The 12,385-nt window shown below is 33.5% G+C and overlaps 1 long non-coding RNA gene across 2 annotated transcripts in view; it reads left to right on the top strand.

Moving 5' to 3' along the window:
• LOC102013996 overlaps positions 1–12,064 on the top strand; it is a 99,864-nt gene extending 87,800 nt beyond the window's left edge. For both annotated transcript variants that reach the window (XR_259210.2, XR_001233584.1), the window contains exon 4: positions 11,860–12,064. This is a non-coding gene — a long non-coding RNA (uncharacterized LOC102013996). The remainder of the gene's footprint in view (positions 1–11,859) is intronic.
• The last annotated feature ends 321 nt before the right edge of the window (positions 12,065–12,385 follow it).

Below are 12,385 nucleotides of genomic sequence, written 5' to 3'. Positions count from 1 at the left end.
TTCTTATCATTTGCTAAGTCTACTGACTAACTAAAACAAAATACCCTTAAGATTTTGTGCTTTAATTTGTCAGCTTATTGCACACATACCTTCAGCTGGGAGCATCTATTACACATAATCACAATTTTATAATATAACTTTCTTTTCTCCCTGATGAAACAAATGTTCTGTTGGAGTTTTCCTAATACCCCTCTTTGTAAATGACTCTGTGTTTTGCTTTAAAGGCGAATACAGGCCTTGTAGGAGTTAAAGGCAAAAAAGAAGCAGTGGAAAGTTCTGAATAGATTCCTTTCATTTTGTATGTAGAAGTGGGTTTTTGTTTGCTTTATAAATTCTTACCTGTACTTTAAATAATTCTACATACTGCATAGCACTGACTGTCCACTTTAGCAGAGCAAGAGCTGTGTGGGAGATGACTGAGTTCTGAGGGACCTAAACATTAATGGGCTAACTCACGGAGGAGCTCACAGCACGCGAACTACTAGGAGATGCAGCCTGGCTGAAGGAAGTAAGCTGTGGGCTTCATTCTTGCCCTTCCCTTTCTGTCTGATTTCTGGCCGCCTGCTGGAAGCAGCTTTAAGGTGCCACGCCCTTCCGCCATGATGTTTTTCCTTGTAACCAGCTAATAAAGGAAGAAAACCTCTGAGACAGAAATAAACACCACACCTTTAGGTTGCTGTGTCAAGTATTGCGTCCTCATGATGAAAAGCTCACTTGTACATACAGCGAGAAGCATTTATAGACTTTTTTTTATTGAAAAAGCTACTTTAAGTCTGTTACTTCACTCAGTCTACAGGAGCTGAATCTTCATCTTTTAATTCAAAGTTCGTTGCTCTGTGCACACTATCATGGTGCTTCTCAGTAAAACTTTTAAATTTAGATGCAACAAACATTGTGCAGAAATCTGTGGTATGTTTTGCCAATTGTGTGTGGTAGGTAAGAGTAGTTCTTTGTTTGTTTGTTTGTTTGTTTTTTTGTTTTTGGTCCGGTACCAGGAATCGAACTCACGACTTTGCACTTGTCAGGCAGGCGCTTTGCCCCTGAGCTAAATCCCCAGTCCTGGTAAGAGTAGTTTTATATGTCATTTTCCCACTATTTTAAAGGTAGTTGACAGGCAGATAAATAAATGCTTAAAGGGATTGAATATAGTCAGAATAGCATTTATATGAATCTACTGCTAAGAGTAATAGTTCAGAATATACTTTACAGAGCCCAAGGTATCAAACCTTATTACATCATTATTTTTAAAATTATCTATGTTTGGTAAACATTATCAATCTATGATTCATTTTGAATTGAATTAACTTTGCATTTTAAATTTATAACTACTGAAGATTATTCCAAACTGTATGTGAATAGATAGATAGATAAAAATATAATGAATGTTTGGAGTTTAAAATAATTGTTACAGTAAAAGACACATTACTGTTAATACCCCTCAAAATGATGCTGGGAAAATTGCCTCTGCATGTGTAGCAGATTGAATCTAGACCTGTATCTCTCACCGTGCCCTAAAAAAAAATCAAAATGGATCAGTGAATTAAAGGTTAAAATGGAAACAATTAGCATGCTGGAAAATAAAATAAGTAAAACTCTAGAAGTCATAGACCTAGGTTCTGAATAAAACACCAGTTGCACAGGAAATAGTGCCAGATATCAAAAGTTGGTATCATATCAAATTAAAAATTGTCTGCATAGCAAAAGAAATAACTAATAGAATAAAATTACAATTGACAGAATTGGAAAACAATTGCCAGGTATTTCTTAGACTGAACACTGATGTCTAGAATACATAAAGAACTCAAAAAATTAGACCCCCCCAAAAAAATAAAAGACAAAATAAAAGTCAGCAACTTAAATGAATAGACAATTCACTGAAGTACTAGAAATGAAGAAATGTTTGACTTTATGGTCTTTAGAGAAATGCAAATTAAAACAATACTGAGTTTCATATCCCAAAACAAATAGACATGTTCAAAAAGTACAGTTATAACAAATTCTAGTGAGGCCAGGGGTGCAATGGAACCCTTCTAGACTATTAGTGGGAATTTAAACTAGTACAGTGATTGTGGAAGTCAGTATGGAGATTACACAAAAAAACTAAAACTAGAAATTTGATTTGACCTTCCTATTCCTTTCTCTAGCTGTCCTCCCAAAAGAGTGAAAGATACCATTTGACAGTGACACACGCATAGCCATGTTTATAGAAGCACCGTTCCTATAGCTAAATCTTATAAAGACTATGTGTTCATCAACAGATGAATGAATAAAGAAAATGTGATATTTATACACAATGAAGTACTAGTCTGTCTTCCATAAGGTAAAAGTTGAGTCATTTGTAGGAAAGTGAGTGTACCTTGAGATCGTAATGTTAAGTGAAAGAAATCAGACACACCAGATTAAATACAGCATTGTTTTTCTTATATCAGAAGTAGAAAATATAAATAAATAGCAACATACTATATATACATATATATATATATATATGCTCTATTGATGTATATATATTTATGTCAATAGAGTTTTTCAGGTGTTCTATTGCAAAAGTACTCATCTAGGACTATGACTTCCAGAGTTCTACTTATTTTATCTTCCAGTGTGTCATATATATATTAGAAAATAAGAAGTTAGAGCTTCTCAAATGGGAAGGGAATCAAGAGGTGGATGGAGGGGAAGAGAAACGCCTTCAGAACAGTAGTAAGATACGTTATATACATGTGCCAACTCCCCACAATTAATGTAAACATTTGCATAGCAAATGTACTAATAGAAAGAGTAAAAAAATGGACTCCGTGTGATTCAAACACATTCCATCAGTGTTGTGACTTGCTCAAGTGTTCTGGAAGTCTTCTCATGTGAGTATCTTTAGCTAGACTCTTGTGACTGCCTTGATTGAAATTCTGGGTCATTTTGACTTTTGGGGAGAGCCCGACGTTGCACATCACCTGGTGAATAGGACAGATGAGGACCCACTGTAATGCTTTTCATGAGCCTGTGTTTCCACCAGATGACATGTGCCAGCAGCAGTGACTGTATTTTTTACCACAACTCCTGAAGACATTCAGCATGTGAGGAACTTGGAGCCACTATAAATATTAATACCAGGAATACATCTTGTCTTTATGGCATGTAGACTTCTAGGATGCTAGAAATGGTGATAATTTTAGAAATTATCCAGTTTTTGGATTGCAATAGGTCAAAATGTTAATACCAAAAAAGTCAGATGCTCTGTTAAAGTGATTGGAACTTGCTCCCTGGGCCACTGTGTAATATGGAATATGTGAAGCAGGTCACAGTCAGCCCCATTGGGGGATAGAAAGTCAGCCCTGCCCTTCAGGTGAGGAATGGAAAGTGGTAACATACTTGCTGATGTTCCTAGGCTGTAAATCACATGCCCAAAGTTGCACAGGTAGTTAAGTCTGAATCCAGGGCTATAAACAGGACATCTGACTCATAATCCAGTGTGGTTTGCTCTGCTCTATTGATAAAGTAGAAACAGTCCCAGCAGGCTTTGTCAGCGTAAGTCCACAGAGACTTTCAGGAGACTAATTGAGAGCAGGAAGGAGAGCTGTGCAGAGTCGGCTGCTGCTGTGAAGTGATGCTTGTAGGGGTTAATCGGCTGAGACTTACTCATCTCATGGCATAATTTACTTAAGGCTATTCAGAAGCATTGCAGTTAGGCATGGCCTCCTTTATAAATTATGTGGTATTATATATTCTGCTTGTCTTTTCTTAGAATTTCCAAGAAGATGAGGCCTATTCTGTAAGCTAAATCTATGTATTTGTACACTTTAAATATACTAAAATGCTAGTACTGTCTTACTATATTCAAGACAAAATTCTTCCCATGAACCATAAAAATTAGATTAAAATGGGAATATTTTCACTGCAGGGTGTGATATTTACCTAATCAAAACTTTGACGTAACATTTATAATTGCTTAACTTTAAATAGAGGACTGAGGCTGTTTAACATAGCACAGACCATCACCAAAGCCATCTGTACTCCACCCCTCCCCACCCTTTTATAAAATCTTGTCTAGCTGATTAATATAACAGAGCACTTCAACTTTGGTGAAATACACTTATTCAATTTCACTGAAGATTATAGGTTTCAAATAATAAAATTGGATTTTATTGAGGATAGACGTGTGTAAATAGAACATTTGATTGAATTTAATAAAATGGTATCCTGCTGATGGAGGCAAGTCATTTCCTCTAGTTTTAACTTGATTACAGAGACAAGAAATTTTATGAGCTATTTTGAGTGGAAAATTTCTTTCTGTCTAGAGAAAAAGACTACAAAGACAGTAGGAAAAAATAAGTAGTTCCATTTACTATTTTTAAATTAAATAATTGTGAATGTATGTTTTTTTTTAAAAAATCTGGTAGATCTATTTTCTAATCTGTATTTGTGGCTATGCACTTAATAACCAGCTAGTTGTTTGGCATTTATGTACTATTTTCATCTCGTATACATGATTACATGAACCCTATTGTAATAGTCTCACTTGAGCAAAAGAAAAACTACAGCAAAAGTATTAGTTTATTAGGAGATTGTCATCATTCATAAGATCACCATACCATTTTTTTGTTTTTTTTATTTTAAAGAGAGTAGTAAATGAGAAAGAAAGCAATAGAACAGTAGCAGCATACCAGCATCACAAATATAAACAAGTCAAAGTAAGAACATTCAAAGTGATACAGGGGGCTGGGGATTTAGCTCAGCGGCAAAAGCGCCTGCCTGGCAAGCGCAAGGTCGTGAGTTCGGTTCCCGGTACCGGAGAAAAACCAAAAAAAAAAAAAAAAAAAAAAAGAAAAACAAAGTGATACAGCCTCAAGACAAAATAATAGGAATCATCAGTGGTTGTTACATTACATATCGCTATCCTCAACTACATTGCTCAGATTACCCGATGTAAGAATGAAAGATTGCTCTACAGCATTCTGTTTTTCAGTGTCTTATTTCTAAAAATTACTTGAGGGAAAAATTATTTTACTTTTGTGAATAATTTTGACATAAATAATCCTATTCATATGCCAAAAGTGAACTTCATTTTATTCAGTGTGAAAATAAAATGACCATACTTCTATTGTAACAGCATATTACCAAGTAGCATATTGATATTAAACTCAGAATTGACCTGTAGATCTCATTACCTGTAGCAAGATTATAATCTTCACTGAATGATAAAGGCAGAACTCAGAAGCTGAAAAATGAAAATGTTGTAAATAAGTTTCAAAAACAAATGAAAACCAAGCCAATCATTCTAACAATTCTTATTTTTCTCCCACGCTTTTGTACTCCTCAAATAAGAATGTCAAAAAAAAAGTCTTTGTCCTCCCCTGATACAAGCATTGCTGGTTCTTATTTTTCCCCAAATTCTGTGTAAATCAAAAAGCTGGTTTTCCTCCCTAACTTTTGTTTTAATGCCAAAGAAAAAGAAAGCGTCCTGATTTATATTTTACAGCTTGAATTTAACGTCTCTTTATAAGATTCCAAATGAAAAGTGATTCTTATATTCTGTTCTACAGTTTAAATGCTGAAGGGAAACAACTTTGTGTAAAATGGAAAAGCACATAGGTGTGTATACTGGTAACACTAGTGGTAGAAGCACGAACACCAGTCATAATAGCAAGTCTAAACATCACACTCTAACATATTTGTGAGAAAAGGTGAAAATATGTGATATTTTGCAAAAGCAAGCCTGGAATTTAAATTTTTGCAGCGTTCCAAACTTTCTGAAGCCTAAAGTAGCTTGTAATATAGTGATTTATTATATTAAATTCAAATAGGTCAATAAAACATACATGTAGTCCTAAAATATATCCAATTACTGCTTGAAGTTCCTATGAAGTCATGAATGAATGTGTTGAACTTGTTTTAGAATAACAATTAAGGAAACCGTAAAAGTAGAAAATAATTCAAATTATAGGACATTATTCTGGAAATATCATTGCAGGTCATGTGGTATATTTTAAACACATAAAAGCTAGTAAATTGAGTGGTGAGAGATATGCAAAGTGACTTGTGGCAGATCTGCTGTCAGGCAGAATAGAATTATTCTCAATTCAGACATTTAACATTGCATAACCATCTCTTTTAATGGCTTAACTCAAGATATTTATGAATAGCATAACCTTTACTTCAATATGGGAATTATTTTTGTATAGTCAGTTACATATTATTGTCATTAATACTGTTACGATCAATTTCCATTGTATTTAATTGAAATCAAATTGCATTGTATGACAATTTTAGTTAAAATGATAACAGAATGTGATAAAGGTTGCAATAACGGTTTGCTTAACAAGGCTTTCATGCATTATGTGTTGCTTTGTATGAATCATATTAACATAATGACACAAGATTAAAAGAGTTCAAGATGAACATGAGAAAATGATAGTTGCCTCCCACCTTCTGGTGCAGGACTGGAGAAGAAATGTGTGTTGCCAGAATGTCAGCAGTATTAGTTAGACACATAATTCACAGAGAAGAGAATAAAAGTTTGAGGAGAAAACCTGTAGTGGTGTAAGAGAAAAACTTGAGGAATTGTAGTCCTAGTGTATTTCTGAAACAGAAAGTTGCCTGGGGAAAAATCAGGAAACACCAGAAAAATTGCCGTCTCCCACCAGAAGAGCCAGGCTGACAGGTGCACACACTGCCCGCACATGGGCCCTGATGGGGGAAGAAAGCGGAAGAGAGCAGGAGCCTGGTGTGCAAGGCAGGACCACGGTTAGCTGGAGACACCTGGCTCGTCCCTCACTTCCATATTTCCAAATTGTGAGAAATGTAAAGTCCATGTGACTTTCTAAATCTCTAATGGAAATTCTATGAGGGCAGTAGGAGAAGGCAGCAATGAAAACCAGCATAAACTTTCTCCTGGCAAATAGCGTGCCTTGTCAGGGATGTTTAAGTTATGTATAAGAGTAACCAGGGAATAACAGTAATAACAGTTATAGCAGAATGGATGATCTTAAACTAATTACAGGGGCGATTAATTAAAAATCTAAGAATTCATGCATCAAGACAGAAGGTAATCAATGTGGGAGAAAGAATTTTTTTAAGAAGCCCGATAAATTTAATAATGAAGTATTCAGAAATAGATTATTCTACTTAATGGCTATCAAATCTATTGGTAGGGACAAAAACAATCCCTAATTTTATTTCTTTTGAGTTACTAACAGTTTCTATGTAGATTAGATATTTATAAGTCAAGATGTTCAAAAAATATATTTTCTTCAATAATTGTTCTTTCTCTTTTGAACTTTGTATTGTATTCCTGGACTGCAGCAGGGTGAAATGAAGGCATTCTGCCTTGCAGGCAGAGTAGAACCTCTAGAGAAAGAAGCACAGTTTGTGAGCTCTACACACTATATTTCTGTATGAAATTTGAAAACCTGAAAATTGACAAGCAAAGTGGAAAACAGAACATAAAAGGTGGGCAGAAGGACCAAGTAGTTACTAATTATAAGACCTACATATAGGTTGATTTATAATGAATTTAAAATTCCAGAACTAATAAAAATCAAATATATCTGTAGAATAACCAAGATGGAAAGACACAAGAACATTGCATTCTGTTTGGTTTGCAGATTCTATTTATATTAAGAATTAGTTGTCCCAATTTTGCTTCCCTAACTTGCTACCCTGCCCTCCAGGAGGTTTTCAGCTATGATTCTTAGTTTTTACACTAAACTGAAGAATATTCTTTTAGCAAGACATGGGTTGAGTGCAAAATAATGGAAAAGGTTTGAAGAATGCATTAGATAACACTAGTATTCAGAAGCAGAGAAACAGGATTTCATGGAAAGTGATAGTAAGACATCTCATGAGAGAATATGTACAAATGTTGCGATGGGATAAAAGGGAAATTTGGTGTATTTTTTCTGTCAGTTTATAGACAGTCTTAACCTGAGGCAAACTCTTCACTGCTGAAAACCACAATTACATTTTGTTAGGGTAGTGATTTCCACCTTCATGGGATGGAAATTAGAAAATGAAAAGATGAAAAAAGAGATCAGCCTTGGGAATATTGGACCAGAATGCATGTATTTGACTCTAGACTTTAGCAAATTTGACAGTGAGCCACCATCTGGTAGCTACAGTGGTGAAAAATAATCTTATTTATTAAGAATAACACATAAACTTTGGAAAATAGCATTCATATTTTATAAAGATCCACATGTATCAGCTACACAATCATGCCCTAGTAGGAAAATTGTCTTGGTCCAAGGAAGCTCAGGAAACACTTTAAATATACTTATATGTTGTGACATTATATGCTAACTTTTATGATGAAACGTGCTAATAATTTGAAGAGAATCTCTGAAAGGTAACTCCTAAGGTTGTACAATGTTACTGTATAACATTGTTCAAATTGTACATGCAGAAATGCATATAAGGTTGTAGAAATAATTATCTCCATATTTATACTCATGAACTTCCCTATCATCCTTGGGCACCTATCTAAATTTTTCAAATTTGGCTACATTTCTGAATTCAGACTCAGAATATACCACGGCACTCAGTCTCAGAAATTTTGATAGCACCATTAATGAGATGAAAAATGCAGTAGAATATAATTCATTTTTTCTTCACAAGAAAGCATTTTTTTACTGATTAACTTACTTATATCCATACATACACATCCTACAAAATAAGAAATTAAGAAGAGAAAAACTTTATATTTGTATTTATAATATGAAAGAACTGTAAAATATTACATACAAAATTAATAAGCCAACAAATTTTTGTAGATACACATAGTGCATCATGCATATATGACAGGAGTTAGGGATCATCGCTATTAGGCATTACTACAGAATCTGTAAGTTTCAAAGATCAAAAGATTGAAGACTACTGTACTTCAAACTTAACTATCTCACCATCTCCAGAAAAGTGACTTGCAAATACATACTTTGAAAGTATTTTATTAATAATTAACAGTGTTGGAAAACCATTGATGCATGTGATTTTTCTTTATAATTATATGTTTTGAGCTAAAAGGAACTCAAGATTCACCTAATACAATACGGACATCAGTAGTTAAATATGTTTTGTTCTGTGTTGTGTCTATATAATAAAATTAATATGAATGCATTTGAATATGAGTTAAGCTTATATGTATGTATATATTCATGTATATGTGTGTATATGCTCACATAGACACACACACACGCTAGCCATTAAAAAATTTTACTTTGAAAACTGATAGAATATGTGAATGCAATACCTAGTGTGTATAAATTCATTACAGTGTAATACAACATATATACAACTAATCACAGTTCAAAGTTATACTATAATATGCAAAAACAAATAATAGTCAATAAAAGAGCAGAGAGAATATTTCCTTGATCCAGTATTTCAAGGAAGAAAAAGCTTTTTAAACTAATAGAGATGTGGCAGAGGAAGCCATAAATATTAAACAGAAAGTGTCAAATTTTAGTGTAGTCTTAGTATGTTGAGAGCAGATATACAGTATATCACATTCAGTGTAGTAACATGATCACTTATTAACTTATTTAATAGCACAATCATTCTTTCATTAATTTAACAAATGCTGAATAATAAATGGGGAGAATACGTTGCTCCTTGTCTTCAACAAAATCCACCCACAAAAATCAAGAAAGAGCTAGGCAAATGTAAAAAGAATCAGTTTATTGTTAAATATTTTATGACCTGTTGCTTAATCTTTACATTAGACTTCTAAAATAATTTCAGTGTTTGCAGGAATGTTTTGTATTCAAAATCATGTCATTTCTTAATACAATTTCTAAACAATCTTTGGTAATAATATTGATTTGAAATAACTGCATGTTTTTTTTTTAAATTTTAAAGAGAGTAGTAAACGAGAAACAAACAAAGAAATAGAACAGTAGCAGCATACCAGTATCACAAACATATACAAATCAAAGCAAGAACATTCAAAGTGATACAGTCTCAAGACAAAATAATATGAATCATCAGTGGTTGTTACATTACATATCGCTATCCTCAACTACATGGCTCACATTACCCAATGTAAGAATGAAAGATTGCTCAAACTGTTATAGGGAATAAGAAAATAATTCTTTGATAAAACAGTGGGGATAATAGAGAGTTTCACTAGACAAGATGGTAGGAGTTCACCATTATAATTCCATTGCATATTGTTACCTTCAAATCAGTTGCTCAGACCACCAGACACAAGCATGCACAATCAATCAGAACATAAAAAATTGTAATCATTAACTTCATTTCAATACATCATCAGATATCAGCAATACAGTTATAAGATTAGATCATTTATTTCATGCAAAGACTTTTGTAGCAATGTTTGAAAGTTTATTTTGATAATTATTTTCATTGATGCTTATTTTTACTAGTGCCTGTTATTAATGCTAAAATAAGTGAGTGTGTGCTCATTAAACATTATACTACTCACGTGGAATCACAGAGCTGGGAGTGAGTCACTAGGTCAGTTCTTCATCAAGGACAACAGATGAGAACAGACCTCATTTTGAAATGTTATTACAGCTATGAATGGATTTATTGGTTCTGTTTTTGTTTTATTTGAAATGTCTGTTTCTTCTTTAATCTATATTTCGTAAGTATTAATGGGTAAACCTCCCCTCCTTGTCATCTGTTTCTTTAACTATTTCAAATATTATCTAAATCTCAGACTTTCAAGTCAAAACAGCATTCAGGGAACAAATATTTGATATCGTTTATTCTTCTTGGTCACAACTACTGTGATCGATTCCTCATTTTTGTGCATCTTCCTTTTATATTCTTCACATTCTGAAGTACTCTGTCATTGACAGATACTCAAGGTCTGGCCCTCTGTCAGAAGTAGACGTATAGACTTGCTCTAAAATGTTTCCTAATTGAAATCATTGAAATTGTTCTCTGTTCTCAACACAAAGCTATTTTTAAACTTCTGTGCTTCTCTTCTCTGTGTATGTGTATCTGCTTCTCTTCTCTGTGTATGTGTATCTTTATATACACACAAAACCAAGCACACATTTTCATTATTGGAGTATAAAATATATATTCTCCTTGATGAAGGTAGAATTCAGACCCTCCTTTCCCATCACCAAAATGAAGGGCTTTTAAACGTAATTGTACCTTAATGTATATTTATCTGTGTATGTGTTTGGAGTCTTTTCCCCGTTGAAGATCTTTCTCCTAAGTTAAACTTTGTTTTAATTTCTCTTTTCTGGAAAGGGAAAGAGCAAGGGAGAGAGTTCTTGTCCCTTCAATTCTTTTCCCGTGCAACATTTCAAGTTGACTACAATAATAGTTCATAGAGTGTTTGTTCTGCATTCATCTTGATTATCAATTTTGATGATTAGCAATCTTCAGTAAGTATTGTCATTAACTACATACTACTTGCAATGCTGTGGCTAAAATTTTATTATTTAAGAATCTTTTAACATTTTTTAAACTGAAAAGAAGCTCCAATTCTGTGGCATGAACTTTGAGACTTGTAACAAAGCAAATCCTCCCCTCATGAAACCATTCTTAGGAAAATTCCAACTAATGAAGCAGGAATCCATAATATTTTCATGCAAATCTTTAATATTCCCTTTTGCTATTGTACTGTATCTTATGTGAATTTTGGAAGCATGACAAAACGTACTTTGTCTCCATCCTCCCACTTCCAGCTTTTTATCTTGAAAAGGAACAGTGTGAACAAACGCTTTCTTAGGCATCTTTTATTTCTGAAGCTGATAGTTCAGTTCTGGTTTTAAAGAACTCCATGGTTGACTTAAGTTCAGATTGCCATCTGTAGAAACTGAATGAATTCTGTGTCAAACATAGTTGGAAATTTTTCTCTTTAAATTTGTCAATAATTTTTCCCTTTTTTTTCAGGTGCATGAATTAATTTCATTCAAATCCTTGGTTTTTGACTGGTTATCATCATTGAACAGCACATGGCTCCTTTTTTAACTTAACTCTATTAAGACCTGATGTGGTCTTCCTGGCTTTTGACCTCCTGACCTCACTACCACACTCGCCATCTTCAATTCTGTGTTCCTCACAACCCATTGCTTTTTTTTTTTTTTTTTTTTTTTTTTTTTTTGGTTTTTCTGCGGTACCGGGAACCGAACTCACGACCTTGCGCTTGCCAGGCAGGCGCTTTCCCATTGCTTTTTTTAAAAGTAATTTTCCTGGATATACTTTTTATTTTCAAAAAATATTGTTTATTTGCTTGCTTTGAACTTTATTAAACAAATTCTGCAATGTTATCTTCAATTTCTTTTTTCATATAGTAGTTTGTTACTCATATTTATTCATGTTATATATGCCCATAGTTATTGTTGATTAATACCTGTGAGAATATGAAAGAAAATCTATCTATTCTTCTGTTTATAACATATGATTTATTTTGAGTGAT

Source organism: Chinchilla lanigera, unplaced genomic scaffold (assembly GCF_000276665.1).
Source record: "Chinchilla lanigera isolate Chin_1 unplaced genomic scaffold, ChiLan1.0 scaffold00002, whole genome shotgun sequence".
Taxonomy (NCBI): domain Eukaryota; kingdom Metazoa; phylum Chordata; class Mammalia; order Rodentia; family Chinchillidae; genus Chinchilla; species Chinchilla lanigera.
Note: the sequence above shows the minus strand (reverse complement) of the source record. Positions and strands in the feature narration are given on the sequence as shown.